Source organism: Bubalus bubalis, chromosome 8 (assembly GCF_019923935.1).
Source record: "Bubalus bubalis isolate 160015118507 breed Murrah chromosome 8, NDDB_SH_1, whole genome shotgun sequence".
Lineage (NCBI taxonomy): Eukaryota > Metazoa > Chordata > Mammalia > Artiodactyla > Bovidae > Bubalus > Bubalus bubalis.
Window position 1 is genome coordinate 34,005,889 of NC_059164.1, and position 16,598 is coordinate 34,022,486.

General features: G+C 36.5%; 2 pseudogenes; one reads left to right on the top strand and one right to left on the bottom strand.

Moving 5' to 3' along the window:
• The window catches only part of LOC102411341, a 134,682-nt pseudogene that overhangs the window by 12,408 nt on the left and 105,676 nt on the right, over positions 1–16,598 (bottom strand).
• LOC112586652 overlaps positions 1–16,598 on the top strand; it is a 51,720-nt pseudogene that overhangs the window by 2,972 nt on the left and 32,150 nt on the right.

Below are 16,598 nucleotides of genomic sequence, written 5' to 3' on the forward strand. Positions count from 1 at the left end.
TCTGGCAAAACAAGATGCTCTCATTTCCTCTTATATTTCCCTAACCTCAGGTTTAGAAACAACTTGTCAATGGCTTTAATATATATTTCAAATAACATTTTTGTCTTTATTATGGTCAAATTTACAAAACATCGGAGAAGGCAATAGCAACCCACTCCAGTACTCTTGCCTGGAAAAACCCATGGATGGAGGAGCCTGGTGGGCTACAGTCCATGGGGTCGCTAGAGTTGGACACCACTGAGCGACTTCACTTTCACTTTTCACTTTCATACATTGGAGAAGGAAATGGCAACCCACTCCAGTGTTTTTGCCTGGAGAATCCCAGGGACGGGGGAGCCTGGTGGGCTGCCATCTATGGGATCGTACAGAGTCGGACACGACTGAAGCGACTTAGCAGTAGCAAACAAAACATAAAATTAAGTGTTTTAATCATTTTTACTGTACATTTCAGTGGCATTATATACACTTGTACTGTTGTGTAAAAAACACCATCATTCATTTCCATAATTGTTTTATGTTCCCCCAATTAAAACTCTGTCTCCGTTGAACAATAACTCACCCCTGGCAACCACCAGAGAAAGTTTGAAGCTTTTTTATTTTTTTGTCCACATAAATTTCACCACTTTAAGTACTTCATGTAAGTGGAATAATAAAATATTTTTCCTTTTGTGTCTGGTTTATTTTGGTTGGCATATTATATTTAAATTTTATCCATATTATAGTTAGCATGTGTGAGAATTTCATTCAGAAGGAGTCATCTTTAATGTTATGTTATTAATATTTTTATAATATTCTCATAAATCATATTTTCTTAGATATTGGACTATCAGTTATTCATTATCAGGAGAGCACCTTACTTTATACTAAAAATACTATACTCTCCTAAATGGCTTCCCAGGTGGCTCAGTGATAAAGTATTTGCCTGCCATCACAGATTTGATCCCTAAGGTCAGGAAGATCCTCTGGAGAAGGAAATGGCAACCCACTCCAGTATTCTTGCCTGGAGAATCCCATGGACAGAGAAGAACTTTGCAGGCTACTCTTCATGGAGTCGCAAAACAGTCAGACACAACTTAAGGATTAAAACAACAAGAATTCTCTTAAATGTTTTAGTAAAATATCCTGCTATTACTAAATGGGTAATTTGCAAAGTGAGATAATTGTTTTAAAAAGCACAGCTTAAAACTGCTGCTTCCCCTAGAATACAGAAATAAGAGAAATGTCATTCCAATACTAACGATGAGAATAATTATTATAATTTGCAAACAAAAATGTTAAACAAGCCAGAGATATTTGGCAAAGTGACCACCTAGTTACTAAAAATCCAAAATATGACAAGTTCCTTTAAGAAAAGATGTAACAGGTAACTTTCACTCTGGCAGCAATGAATGGAGAGGGAAGTCATCCATCAAACACTGGAGAGAACAAAGTAGATCAACATTTAACAATGTTTTTCAACTTTCAAGGAAAGCATGGATTACAGTTTATTTTCTCTGGGGGACCCAGGTTCAGCGTTCATCTGCATACAGTTGCTGACTCTTCCCTAAGGGCCATAGCAGAATGCTTACAACAAAGACTTGGAGTTAGGTATAAAAACTCACAGGCTGAGAAAGACTTTTACAGAAACAGATATATCAGTCATTCTGCATCCAAGGACGGAATAGAGGAATACAGAATGAGGTGAATCCCTCCAGCACTCCACATGCTACAGCGAACAGGAGGCAGTAAGCATCCACCTTTAGGGCAAAGAGTCTTTAAGATTGTGATTAGAGTAACAGATCAATTTTTGATTCTAGCTTATCATGTTCTATTTCTGTGAAATCTTTTGATGGAATCAACATGCCTATAGAAGGCCTAACTGCTAGGGAACTAAGCCAATGTACAATCATTCAGTCATTGTAGTATATGCTAATTACCAGGAGTTAGAAATAGCTTCTTTGATAAAGTTCTTGCTAAAGAATTCTACTTGGATCGGCTCCTAAAATCATACCCAGATGTTCATTACTACAGCTTCTCTCCCCTCAGTGTAATCAGGTTTGAATCCAGCTCTGTATGATAATACATCCCATTTACATACTGTCTCTGTAAGAAGAAAATTATCCACAAGCACCACTCTCTTCCTTAGTGTACTGCACAGAAGAGCATTTTGCCTGCTGTGTATCTCAAACACATGGGTGTGCAAATGAGGATGTAAAATCAGTTAAGAATTGAACTGCTCTGCATAATAAGACAGTGTGAAGAGAAAAGAAACAAGGAACCAACAAATGTGGGTTTTATAAAGATGGCTTAGCTGCTGTGATGTGTGATGTGATTCCATCTAAAACTCCTGCAAAGAATTAAATACATCTACCAAAGAAATGAATGTTTTATGGGAGTATCTTGATTGAGAGAACAGAAAAGGCAACTAAAATTCACAAGAGCCTCAGCATGGAACAGAACAAAGGTGATAGTGTAAGACGTCACCACCCAAGAAGCAGAGGAGGCCAGGAGAATGAGAGTGCTGACAAAATTAGCAAAAATCTTTAGGGAAGATGCGGATTCTTATAGGCCATGAGCCTGGTTGTGGGGCTCAAGAAGAGTGTGTCTGGACTGCCTGTGCATTGGGCCACCAGGGGTCATTTCAGTTCTATCTGCTTTCAGAATTTCCCTTTCTCATGCTAATGAAAGGGGAGAATCCTAAGCTACCTCCCAACATCCCCACACTCCTGCTACACAGTATTCTAATCCATCACTTATTTTGGTTTAAATGTAAATATATAATGTTTGGACATAAGCAAGTAAGATTATTGTCAAGGGACTGAGGCCAAATTTGATAATAAAATACTTCCCAGTAGTAGAATCGTAAGTGGGAGTGATGTCCAAAATTTGAAGACCTTGTATTATTAGATTAAGTGATAGAAATCATTATGAGAATTGGTGGGTGAGAAATACTTGAAATTAAATATTTGGAAGATTAGGTTTCAAGGACTATTTATTTGACATGAATACTTTAAGGAGAAAATATATCTGGACTTGAGATGACTAAAATTATATTATGGGAAAACACAGGGGTATTACAATTCTTAATATAGTGACAAGATGTCATCTGGGTAGCTACACTGATTACATGTACATTTTCTTCTTATTCTGCTTTACTGATGAATATTTTGTGCCTTGACATACATTTAGTGTGCAGTTATCTTATATATTGCAGAACAAATAAAATATAGAACTGACATATTAAACGGGATTATCCTTTGTGCGTTTTATATGGATGGAATATCATCACCTCACCATCCTAAACCAGCCTCCCCATTTTCTTCTCTTTCAGACCAACTTTCACCAGAAATTCTTTGAAAACTTAATAATAGAATGATCAAATATAAAAGAATATTAAATATTATCTAGTTCAGCAACCATCTTTTATAGATAAGGAAATGAAGTCACTGGAGATTAAAATGATATTCTATTTAGTAGGAAAAAAAGGTGGACCACAGTACAGGCTTGTTTGTTCCCAGTATATCTGGTCACTCATGCTACTCAGACCAATCGCACTACCTAAATATCTCGCCACCCCCAAACTTTATTCTGCTGAAGAGTCAAAATTAACTATGTTATGTGTTCTAAGAAGGAAATTAAGCAACATATGACTAAATTTCATTTATAAACTGTTTGCCGTCAGGCTAAATCTGACAAACTGAGGACTTCATTTCTCATTTCTATTTTCAAGAAATGTTGGGATATTTACAAAGTTTAATGCAAATAACTGAGTTACCACTATCTCTAATGAAGGAACACTTTATTATTACTATGTTTCTATACTTACTAGATTACTAGAAACACTGCTCTCAATTAGCAAATGTTTTCTACTTTTCACTTTGGAGCAACGTAATGGCCAATCTCCTTCCATTTCCTTCTCCCCAACAAAACTCTAAACAAATTAACAAATGCATATGGAGTAATACAAAGAAAAAGAAATATTTGATAGCCTGCTTGTGTGTGTGTATGTGTGTGTGTGTGTTTTAATCTTTCTTTCTATTATTACTTGCTAAATAGGCAGGGGTAAACCAATAAATGGGGAAGATGATGAGCTTCGCATTTCGAGTTCCATATGAAATTACTGATTCAGCAAGGCGTAAGATGTGAAGTGTGATCAAAAAGATCTGCATGTTGACCTTTGTGATTGCAGTGTAATTACAGCGGTGTTTTGTTGGGAATACTAATCTATCAACATGCCAAGTTGCTGCACAAGAAGGCATATCATTTGCTCCTAATTCTTTCAGATATTTCCAAGATACCCTGAAACTTGCAGCAACACGCCCTGTCAAGGTAAGTAACTGCCTACACATTATGATTATACATTTTTCTTTTGTGTAAAATCCTTGTTTAGAAAAAAATGAAAAAAGAAAGTTTGAAACTATGACTTTCAGCCCTATGTATTCTTCCTTGAAATATTTTTGTATTAAATATTAAGAACACATATAACCCTAAATCCTTTATATATTATGTGCTATAAATGAAAATAAACACAGTCCTCTGATAAAACAACACTAAAAATACTAATAAAAATAAATTATAATTCCACTTGAAGTAAATTTAATATAAAATCAAGAGGGAAGGATCTTATTTGGTTGTATAAAAAACAACCCTCTGTGTATAATATAGGCTAAATGAAACTAAATGAAATAAATCTATTATATATCCCTATTAACAAGATTTGGTTTGAAATATTATCTTTTAAAAGAAATGTCCATTACTCAAAGAGTACCTCATTCCATGTTATAATTAAAAAAAAAAAAGATATACATGTACTTACTGCCAAAAGCCTTTTTAAAAAAAATAATCCCTAGATAATTTTCAAAGGACAAAGGGTCAGCCAACAGGACCTCCCCCTGCTTAAATTGTTATAATTTGATATCAAATACTGAAAAATAAGTATATTTTATTCAAAGAAGGTAAGAGTATAAAAAAGTTGTGAGAACTGGTTGATAATCAAATAATGAAGATAAACAGAAAAAATACCAAAAACAGTTTTGCTATAAAGTTTGACCATATCAAGACAAAATTATGCTATAACTATATATACATATGTGCATATACATATATATGTATAATATGCAGTGTTTGGTTTATTTTACTAATTATATATCTTTTCATAGAGTAAAATACATTTTCTCCTAGATGGACAGAGTGAGGTGTGTAACTGTGAATAAACCAACCTAGTAGGTAGGAAGAAGTTTAGCAAATAAACCCATGTTCAGGTGTGTGGAATATAGCAACTAAATAAATTAGCCAGTGTACATAGATGGATATGAAATAAAATCAGTCTCTCACTTCTGGCAGATAGAACCCTCTGATGAAGCCTGTGATACACAGAGTAATAAAGATATAAATGTTAAACAGGACCAAAAACCATGTATATAACTTGGGAAACTTGCGAAGGAAGTTGACTGGAGTAAATGTTCTGGGCTTGAAAAGTCTTAGTGACACTACAAAAGACGGATGTTATTTAAGTAGGAACAGTCTAAGAAACCATACATCAAATTAACATGGAAGAGTCAAGAAATCATTTTTTCCTATCATGGAAATAAATTGAAAATCACTCTGGCCTTGCTGACTCAGAATCTGTAAGTCACTATTCCTATTTCTTGAGATTGGATACATAAACATTTCTATATGTCAGTAAGATTTAAATGACTACAGGGATAATAAAGAAATAAAACAGTGTGCAATGAATGTAGCAGATAAAATAACTTTAATCACACTCCTATTTGTTTTTTCTTAATCTGGTATTTTAAATACTTAGAAGAGTTATAAAATTTATAGTTAAATAATGAAGACAATATTTTATGAACTTAACACAGTGAGCATTAGTCAAGCTATAAACTGTATGCTTTTTTGCACTCATAACTTTAGGTATTAAATATCTACACATGAATGAATTTATCTGAAGCCAGGTTAAAAAAAAAAAAAAGATGACACAGAAAGTAGTAAAATGAACAATCCCTGAAACTCTTACAAAGTATGAAAAGTCTCATTCTTATCAGACCAATCAGGAAAACCTTGTAAATCTCTCTCCTAGGTAACTGGGTCAAATTAGCAGTAGACTTCAGGAAGCTCTTAACATTTGCTAAGAAGTTCAATAAATTCTAACAGAAAATTGGGATGTACTTCTCCAAGAAACATATATGAATAGGAAGTGAATAAAGCATTCAACATACTTATTTCTCAGGGAAAGACAAATTAAGATTCCGAAGAGATGGCACTACACATCCATTAAAATCATTATGGCTAGATCTTCAAAATCTGAAGATACCAAGGGTTGACAAGAAAGGGTACCAACTGGAATATAATACATGTTTGGTGGTAGTGCAAAACAGCTTAGCAACTTTATGAAACATTGTTAATGTCATATACACTTAAAAATTCACTTTCCATATGATCCTCAATCTTACTCCTACGTATTTTTCCTAGAGAAATAAAATTACATGTTTGTACAATAGTCTGTACCACAATACTTACAGAAGCTTTATCCATAATAGTGAAAAATTTGAAGCAACACAAATGCGTATCAACTATGTAAGGACAGACACTGAAGATTTTATGCTAAGCACGCCAACATTATTTACCTGGACTATTTTATTTCAACACTTGTTACAGTGAGATCCAGGAGTTTTGATTTTTTAATGTTGTATTTCTTTTCAGTCTCAGTACCATTAATGAAGTTCATTCCTTTTAATGATGTGAGGGGAATTAAGAAATTTATATTAATCTGACAAGAGACTATAAACTCATTAAACAAATGTGGTTGGGCATATACAGCTAAATAGGAAATTAATAAAATCTGAGGATGCATATGTTTATCAACCAATCCTTTATAAGACTGTTTGTCTAAACTGCTGCTGCTGCTAAGTTGCTTCAGTCGTGTCCGACTCTGTGCGACCCCATAGACGGCAACCCACCAGGCTCCCCCGTCCCTGGGATTCTCCAGGCAAGAACACTGGAGTGGGTTGCCATTTCCTTCTCCAATGCAGGAAAGTGAAAAGTGAAAGTGAAGTCGCTCAGTTGTGTCCGCCTCTTCGCGACCCCATGGACTGCAGCCCACCAGGCTCCTCCGTCCATGGGATTTTCCAGGCTAGAGTACTGGAGTGGGTTGCCATTGCCTTCTCCGTTGTCTAAACTAGAGCTAATAAATGAACCTGCAATCTTACTCCAGGGTACATATCAAGAGAAAATCATAATTTGAAACGATACATGCACCCCAACATTCACTGCAGCACCAGCCCTGTTTGCAATAGCCAAGACATGGAAACAACCTAAACGCCCATCAACAGATGAATGGAAAGGGAAGAAGTGACACATATACACAATAGAATATTACTCAGCCATAAAATAATGCCATTGGCAGCAACATGGATGGATCTAGAGATTATCATACTAAGTGAAATAAGTCAGAGAAAGACAAATATCATATGATACCACATATATGTGGAATCTAAAAAAATGATACAATGAATTTATATACAAAACAGAAACAGACCTACAGACATAAAATCAAACTTATGGTTACCAAAGGGGAAAGGGTGGAGGGATAAATTAGGAGGTTGGGATTAAAACATACACACTACTATATACAAAGCAGATAACCAACAAGGACCTACTGCAAGCAAAGCGAGCTAAACGAACTACACAAGGCATGACAGCACCATAGTCAAGCAGAAATCAGTATTATGACAAAAAAATGTATTAAAACAATGCTACAAAGTTTACACTATGATGTATCTCTTTTGATGGTTACAAATAATTTGTGGATTACTAAAAATCTACAAAATAATATAGCTTATGATTCCACAGTCTTAAGTTCTAGCTATGATTAATGTTTAAGAATTTCTGTAAATATGATAGGAGATGTTTGTTTGTTCATGGTAATCACATATGGATGTTAATGAGTTTCTTGTTACGTGAGGAAGGAAGAAAACAAGAAAAAAGATCAAAGATCATGCTGGTAATATCACCTCACAAGGTACAATAATAAAGAGCTAAATCATAGTACTGGACATTATTTGACAATTTTTATATATTTGCTATTACCTATTATCTGTTTTATACAAATTAACTAGGCATACTTCTTACCCAGAGTAATTAAACATTTCATTAGTGAGCCTTGAACAATATGAAAAACAATATGTTTTTCTGGTCTCGACCCTGAAATAAGCATGTGTATACACGCTGATGACAATATCAATAATTTTACTACTTTGGAAACCTATCTTACAAGGGGACTGGTTTTAAATTTGGCATGTAGGTTAAAAATTTTGTGCAGTTCAGATTATCTTTTAAATATTTTTAAATTACCCAATTAAGTCTACACAATTCGTATCAAAAACCCTGTATACTACTATGATCATGATAATGATGATAACAACAGATATTAATGCTTACTGTATACCAGATTTTCTTCTAATAAATTTGTATATACTCTATGCATGTTTACTGATTTAGTCTTCACCATAATGTATAAGAAGGTGCTTTCTATTATGTTCTGTTCTAAGGTCCATAGAAGTAATTTGCCTAAAATACAACAGATTTCAATTACTTCACTGAACTAATAAAGTCTTGCTAAATCAGCATCATTATACATGTAATAAACATGTATATTATATATAATAAACGTGTTAATGCACAATATGTAATAAATATTATCATTTTAAAAATTCTAGACATACACCTAACATTGCAAAATTGATTCATTTACATTATGAGAGATATTGGAAAAGCTGATATTGAAAGAAAACAAGTATTTGCTTTTCCAGTCAGATGATTACTCTGAGATATATGCTCATAAAAAAGATCAGCAAGAATTTTATGGTATATGAGCCATGTCATAGCTATAGTCACTAACTTACTAATAAGCCACGTTCAATTAAGTTATATGCCTAATTAGTAAGAAGGAGGTACTTTTAATTATATATAAAGGAAAATAAAACAAATTTAAAACTTAATTGATTATGTTTTAAACTGACTATGAAAACAATGAGTTTAATCCAAGAAACAAAAAGGAGGAAACAATTATTGAGCTACTAGAAACACTGATTAGTTGTAACTTAACAGATACATTTTTAACTAAAAGACATTTTCTTGTTGTTCAATATTGTCATAGGAAGAATTTTTACTCTGTTTATTACACTCCAGAATAAACATGTGCACATACAAACATTAGTCATTCTATACCCTAGAATGTTTTAAAATAATTTCTTAATGAAAGATTATAGGAATTTTAGCATAAACATTCAAGAAGGATATATAACAAAACAAAAATTTCCTCGTATATGATGGTGTGTCTTATACAAACAACAATTGCCTCCATCAAAAAGGGCCTAATCTGAAAAAAAAAAAAAAAATTCTGTTTGAAGGCATTAGAGAGCTACCAACGTTGGTAGGCTTTAAAGGGCTAAGATTCTAGAAAAAAGAATATACTCAGAGGTAAGACTCATATTCTGTCAGGAAGCATTTAACAGGAGGCTTCCTGTGTGTTGTTTGGATCTGTCACGAATCCTCTGTCCCTTATTAATTCCTGAATATTCAGGAATTAAGAGGAGTTGACAAACCACTCCTGGGGCTGAGGAATGCATGCATTACCTTTGTTAGTTTTTCCATACGGTGATAAGTAAATATTTACTACCCTCTTCCTTTTTATGAACCATAAGGTAAAAGTGATTATTTACAACCCTCTCTGTTTGATATGGATTACTTTTTGTTTCCTTGTTAATTTTTAAGTCTGGACTTTTGATTTTTATCTTTGCTGAAAATAGCTACCTTGTAAGACAGTATATATACCCACACTATGTTGAATAAAACACCTTTGCTTCATCAGAGCTTGGGTCCCCATGTCTTTCTTCCTTTCTTTCTCTCTCTCTCTCTCTCCCCCCCACCCCACCGCCCCCACCCGCCCCTCGACCCTGGCTAATTCTCTGGAGGGTGAAACCCATCATGCTCACTCTCCTGCCAGGGCTTCTAAGACCCTCTCAAGAAGGTGCACTGTGCCTTCGTGAGCGACACAAGCTCTGTGTCAAGAGCTTTATTGGTTTTGTGCATAAACCAAGGAATATTAGCCTCTTTCTCTCTCTCTCTTACTTTCTTATAGTCGACTCCGGACCACCAGATTCCCGTCCATTAAAGGACCTCAACAACATTCAACAGTATTTTCATTCATAAACAGCACAGAATGAGTGATTGAGAAGTTCAGTAATGTGTCTGCTAACCAAAGATTTTCCAGTGTTTTAGGACAGAGGAGATAAAAATTCAACTTCTGGCATATCAAGTCACCCAGGGTTAGAAAAACAAGATTTAAGAGAAACAGGCAATACGGAAATAGATTTACAAAGAGAGTTCTCTCTGGAGACTGTAAGCCAAACAAAGCCATTAAAAGGCTATGAGCCTAAATTGTGTTTAGCAACCTCATAGTGCTGGGCAGTGGGAAATGAGCAGAACAGAATTTAGGTTGCACCAAAAGGTCCATGATTCATTTAACAGTTTAGACTTTGAGTTGGAACCACTAATGATACACAACCTAGGAACAACTGTGAATCAGATTTGGATCAGCTATCAATAGCTGAAATCTAACCTCATATAATCCAAAACTTGGATAAATTTATTTTGTTAAAATTTTTAGGTAATTTTACAAGATTTATACGAAATCTGAAATTCAGCAATGTACTATTTATCAAGAGTTCAAGTTAAATAACAAAATAAACTTTGTAGAGATGATTAAATGTATAAATATTATATAAATGTAAATACATAATTGAAACAAAATAAATATATCCTAAGGAAAAGAAAATATGTTTGAATTGTTACTGTTGCTAACAGTTCAGTTCAGTCACTCAGTTGTGTTCAACTCTCTGTGACCCCATGGATGGCAGCATGGCAGGTTTCCGTGTCCATAACCAATTCTCAGAGCTTACTCAAACTCCTGTCCATTGAGTAAGTGATGCCATCCAACCATCTCGTCCTCTGTTGTCCCCTTCTCCTCCTGCCTTCACTCTTTCCCGGAATCAGGGTCTTTCCCAATGAGTCAATTCTTTGCATCAGGTGGCCAGTTTTGGAGTTTCCGCTTCAGCATCAGTCATTCCAATGAACATTCAGGACTGATTTACTTTAGGATGGACTGGTTGGATCTCCTTGCATCCAAGGGACTCTCAAGAGTTTACTCCAACACCACAGTTCAAAAGCATCAATTCTTCAGTGCTCAGCTTTATTTATAGCCCAACTCTCACATCCATACATACTATTGGAAAAACCATAGCTCTGACTAGACTGACCTTTGCTGGCAAAGTAGTATCTCTGCTTTTTAATATGCTACTGAGGTTGGTCATTTTTCTTCCAAGGAACAAGCATCTTTTAATTTCATGGCTGCATCACCAGGGACAGTGTTTTTGGAACCAAAAAAATAAAGTCTGTGACTGTTTCCATTCTTTCCCCATCTATTTGCCATGACGAGATAGGACCGAATACCATGATCTTCGTTTTCTGAATGTTGAGTTTTAAGCCAACTTTTTCACTCTCCTCTTTCACTTTCACCAAGAGGTTCTTTAGTTCTTCTTTGCTTTCTGCCACAAGGGTGGTGTCATCTGCATATCTGAGGTTATTGATATTTCTCCCAGCAATCTTGATTCCAGTTTGTGCTTCATCCAGTCCAGCATTTCTCATGATGTACTCTGCACATAAGCTACATAAGCAGGGTGACAATATATAGCCTCAAAATACCCCTTTACTGATTTGGAACCAGTCTGTTGTTCCATGTCTGGTTCTAATTTTTGTCTCTTGACCTGCATACAGATTCCTCAAGAGCCAGGTCAGGTAGTCTGGTATTCCCATCTCTTTCAGAATTTTCCACAGTTTATTGTGATCCACATAGTCAAAGGCTTTGGCATAGTCAATAAAGCAGAAATAGATGCTTTTCTGGAACTCTCTCACTTTTTCGATTATCCAACGGATGTTTGCAATTTGATTTCTGGTTCCTCTGTCTTTTCTAAATCCAGCTTGAACATCTGTAAGTTCACAGTTCATGTACTATTGAAGCCTGGCTTGGAGAATTTTGAGCATTACTTTGCTAGCGTGTGAGATGAGTGCAATTGTGCGGTAGTTTGAGCATTCTTTGGCATTGCCTTTCTTTGGGATTGGAATGAAAACTGACCATTGCCAGTCCTGTGGCCACTGCTGAGGTTTCCACATTTGCTGGCATATTGAGTGCAGCACTTTCACAGCATCACCTTTTAGGATCTGAAATAGCTCAACTGGAATTCCATCACCTCCATTAGCTTTGTTCATAGTGATGTTTCCTAAGGCCCACTTGACTTTGCATTCCAAGATGTCTGGCTCTAGGTGAGTGATCACACTATCGTGATTATCTGGGTCATGAAGATCTTTTTTGTATAGTCCTTCTGTGTATGCCTGCCACGTCTTCTTAATATCTTCAGCTTCTGTTAGGTCCATACCATTTCTGTTCTTTACTGTGCCCATCTTTGCATGAAATGTTCCCTTGGTATCTCTAATTTTCTTGAAGAGATCTCTAGTCTTTACCATTCTATTGTTTTCCTCTATTTCTTTTCATTGATCACTGAGGAAGGCTTTCTTATCTCTCCTTGTTATAATGACTCACAAATAAACACTTGATTTGAGACTGAAAAAAACCAGTGTGACCATTTTTTAAAATAATTTTACTAAGCCTAAACACTTTTGGATTCTGAAAACCAAAATATTTTCCAGCAGTATCTGTTTTTACAATAAAGCTTTTTAAACAAATTATTTAAATAAAACTCACTTAAAAAAACCTAAATTTTAAAAACAGATGCTGCTAGTAAATCCACTATAATTTGGATAGTTAAGTCTCAACATTTAAAACATATTAATGTTTTCAATAATAATAGTTGCAACCTCAACAATGATTCTTTTAAGATTATATTTACAAAATTTATTATTTCATTTCCATTCTTTCAATTTTTGAAAGCCTTGTTACTGGTGTTTTAGGAGTAAAAAACTTTAGTCTCCATAGAGAGTTGGCTTAATGATTGGAGCTATAATCCAACACTACAAATTGGGACCCACGTTTTCACAGGTGTCAACAATTTGATACATGACCTAAACCTTACTAGACTTCATAATTCATGACAAAATTTCTTTATTCAGCAAATGTATCTGATTTCAAACTCTGAGTTTTATAATATTTTCAACAGTTACAATGTGATTTGAATGATAAATTTACATACAATGAAATGTACAGAGTCTTTTTGTTTGTCATGGTCAATTATATGTCACACTTGTTAGTTCATTTACTAAATATCCATGAGCAGAGATAGTATGCCAGTTTGTTAGATTTGGAAAAGATTCTACATTTAAGAAAGTTATTGTCCATTAGTGGAATACTAATGTGTGAAGAAATAAATTTATGAATATGTTAATGATAAAATTATGAATGATGTGGCAAAAAAACAGGGACACAATCAAAAGTGGTTAATCCAGGTAGTGAAGTGAAAGTGGCTCAGTCGTGTCTGACTCTGCGACCCCATGGACTGTCCATGGAATTCTCTAGGCCAGAATATTGGAGTGGGTAGCCTTTCCCTTCTCCAGGGGATCTTCCCAACCCAGGAATTGAACCAGGGTCTCCTGTTTACAGGCGGATTCTTTACCAACTGAGCTATCAGGGAAGCCCAATGCAGGTAGACATCAGTGAAAATGGGGAAGTGGGCAGCTCAGTAGACACACTTAAAAAAAAAACAAACCAAAAACTGTGGAACCAGCTTTGTCTAAAGTCTGAAAAAATATTAAAGGTTTATGGCAACAAAGCAAATAAATAAATCAAGAATAAGGTTATTTAAAAATTGCTGAAAAGCTTTATAGCAATTTTACCTGTTGTAGCCCCATGCTCCACCCTAGTCTTATGACAGCCTTAAAGCAACGGTAGTCAGTGTTCCCAGTGTAGGTCCCTGGTCTCTGGTTGTAGATAAAAATGCATTTGTTTGGACTTCTCTGCAGACCACATTGTTTTACCTAACCTTGGAAGTTTCTCAGGATGGAAATGTGATTACATAAAATACATTCCTCAGTAACACTGTAAAGCAAATGAATGAACCAATGCAACCCTGAGACTCTTGAGGTCCCTTGGACAATAAGGATATCAAACCAGTGAATCCTAAAGGAAATCAACCCTGAGTACTCACTGGAAGGACTGATGCTGAAGCTCCAATACTTTGGCCACCTGATGTGAAGAGTTGACTCACTGGAAAAAGACCCTGATGCTGGGAAAGATTGAGGGCGGGAGGAGAAGGGGATGACAGAGGATGAGATGATAAGATGGCATGCCGGGGTCCAGCCCCGGCTGATCCAGGGTATTCGAAGTGGGGACGGCGTCGGCGACCTATTTATTTATAAATATTTATCAAAGATTTAAAGAGTAATAGAATGAAGATAGCTCAGTGAGGAAATTCAGTGGAGAAAAGCGGCTGAAATAAGGATAGCTCAGTAGGAAAATTCAGTGGAGAAAAGAAGCTGAGTGGCTTGGTTTACGCGGAAAATCAATATAACCCGTGACACCAGGTTAGCTCTGACCACGGAGGCCACAGGCGCCCTCTCAAATAGCGGAAGGTGCCCCACCTTAGACACCTTCTCGAGTGGGTCTTAGAAGCCCAGGCAAATAAATGGTCGCAGAGGACATCCGCGCTCCAGATGGACACTCAGCTGGAATTTGGGAGAGAGAGTGACATGGGGAGACCAAGTTTCAGTGAACAAGGCCCGCACTTTATTTTCCAAAGTAGTTTTTATACCTTAAGTTATGCATAGAGGATAATGGGGGAAGGGGTAGAGTCATGCAGCAAGCCAGGCTTTTTTCCTGTAAACTTATCATATGCAAAAGTTCAGGTGATAGACACCATCTTCTGGCCAGGAGGCCTGTTAACATTTTAAGAAACTTATCTTTCTCTAAAGGTGATGATTCCAAAGTCAGGCGCCAGCCTTCCAAAAAGCATTGGACAAAGCTGCATTTTACATTTCTATACACCCATTATATCAATCAATACACTGCCAAGGACACAGTAGGTAAGGAGTATGGAGACTTAGCAGCAAACATTGGCCCAACAAGTGAAAAACCCTTCACCAATACAATTTCTAATCAATCTTTTAACTACTCAAAGGAATCTGTGTTTAGGCAGTTTAGAACATCTCCTGCCTCTCACAGTTGGGAGGCTCTGAACAATCACATGTGGCCGGAAAAACCCATTCAGGCAGGCTAGAGGATTTCCAAAGGAGTTTGTAGGTTGAAACACTGTCACATCCAAGAATTATTAACTTGAGCTGTAAGCTAACTCTTTTTTTCAGAGAGAGGTAGTGGGAGACAGCCCCCTGTAAAGTCAGAGGTGTAGGTGAAAGCACAAAGCAGAAAGTAGGCAGACTCTGGTTTTGGGGGTAGATGCTCGAGAATTTCCAGGGGGACTCCTGAGGCTCGATCCCGCCTTTGCGTATGCCGAGCCTCCTTCCTCATGACCTTTGTCATGGGCGGAGTGCCTCACGCTGGCTCCCGGCAGTGATAGAATTCCAGTTGAGCTATTTCAGATCCTGAAAGATGATGCTGTGGAAAGTGCTGCACTCAATATGCAATATGCACTCAATATGCAATATGCCGGCTCCCGGCATCGGCATTATCCAATTAAGGGATATGAGTTTAAGCAAACTCTGGGAGATGGTGAAGGGCAAGGAAGCCTGATGTGCTGCAGTTCATGGGGTTGCAAAGAGTTGACATGTCTGAGCAACTGAACAACAACAACCCTGAGCAGAAGCTTCCAGGTGAGGAAACAATAAACATGCCAAATGTCTCAGAGGGCAAGCCTGAGAGAGTGTGTCCTTGGGAAAGTACAATGTGGAAGGCACCATGGATACTAGGAAATTAAAAAATCCGTGCATATACCCAGAGCATGAAGCACACTCAGAGTGACCTGAGATATCCTTAAACTTCCACTTCTGACTGGAATTTGGTCTCAGTGAAAGCAGTGAAGCTAAGGCAGAGTTCAACATGGCCTGGCTAAGCACTGAAGGAGTGCTCCATCTGCAAATACTTAAGAGGATGTTTTCTCATTTCTTCCTTTTTTCCTCTTTGTTTTCTGTCTTGTTTGTACTTCTCGTATTAAAGGAAATTTCTGTCAAGACACTAGCTGACCACAAGCTAAAAAAATAGACTTTACAAACTACATACAACAGAGTACAAATGATACATAAAAAGCCAAAAGACAATCTTGAAATCAGCAAAAGAAAGTGACAAATCATATACAATGAATCCTTAAAGAGATCAACAGCTAATTTTTTAGCAGAAACCAAGGAGGCCAGACAAATGCACAAAACAATATTTACAAATTTATGTTAAGGGACACCCAATGAGAATTCTGTGGACAGAGGAGACTAGTGGGCTGCTGTCCATGGGGTCGCACAGAGTTGGACATGACTGAAGCAACTTTGTACGCATGCATGCATTGGAGAAGGAAATGGCAACCCACTCCAGTATTCTTGCCTGGAGAATCCCAGGGACAGGGGAGCCTGGTGGGTTGCCGTCTATGTGGTCGGACACGACTGAA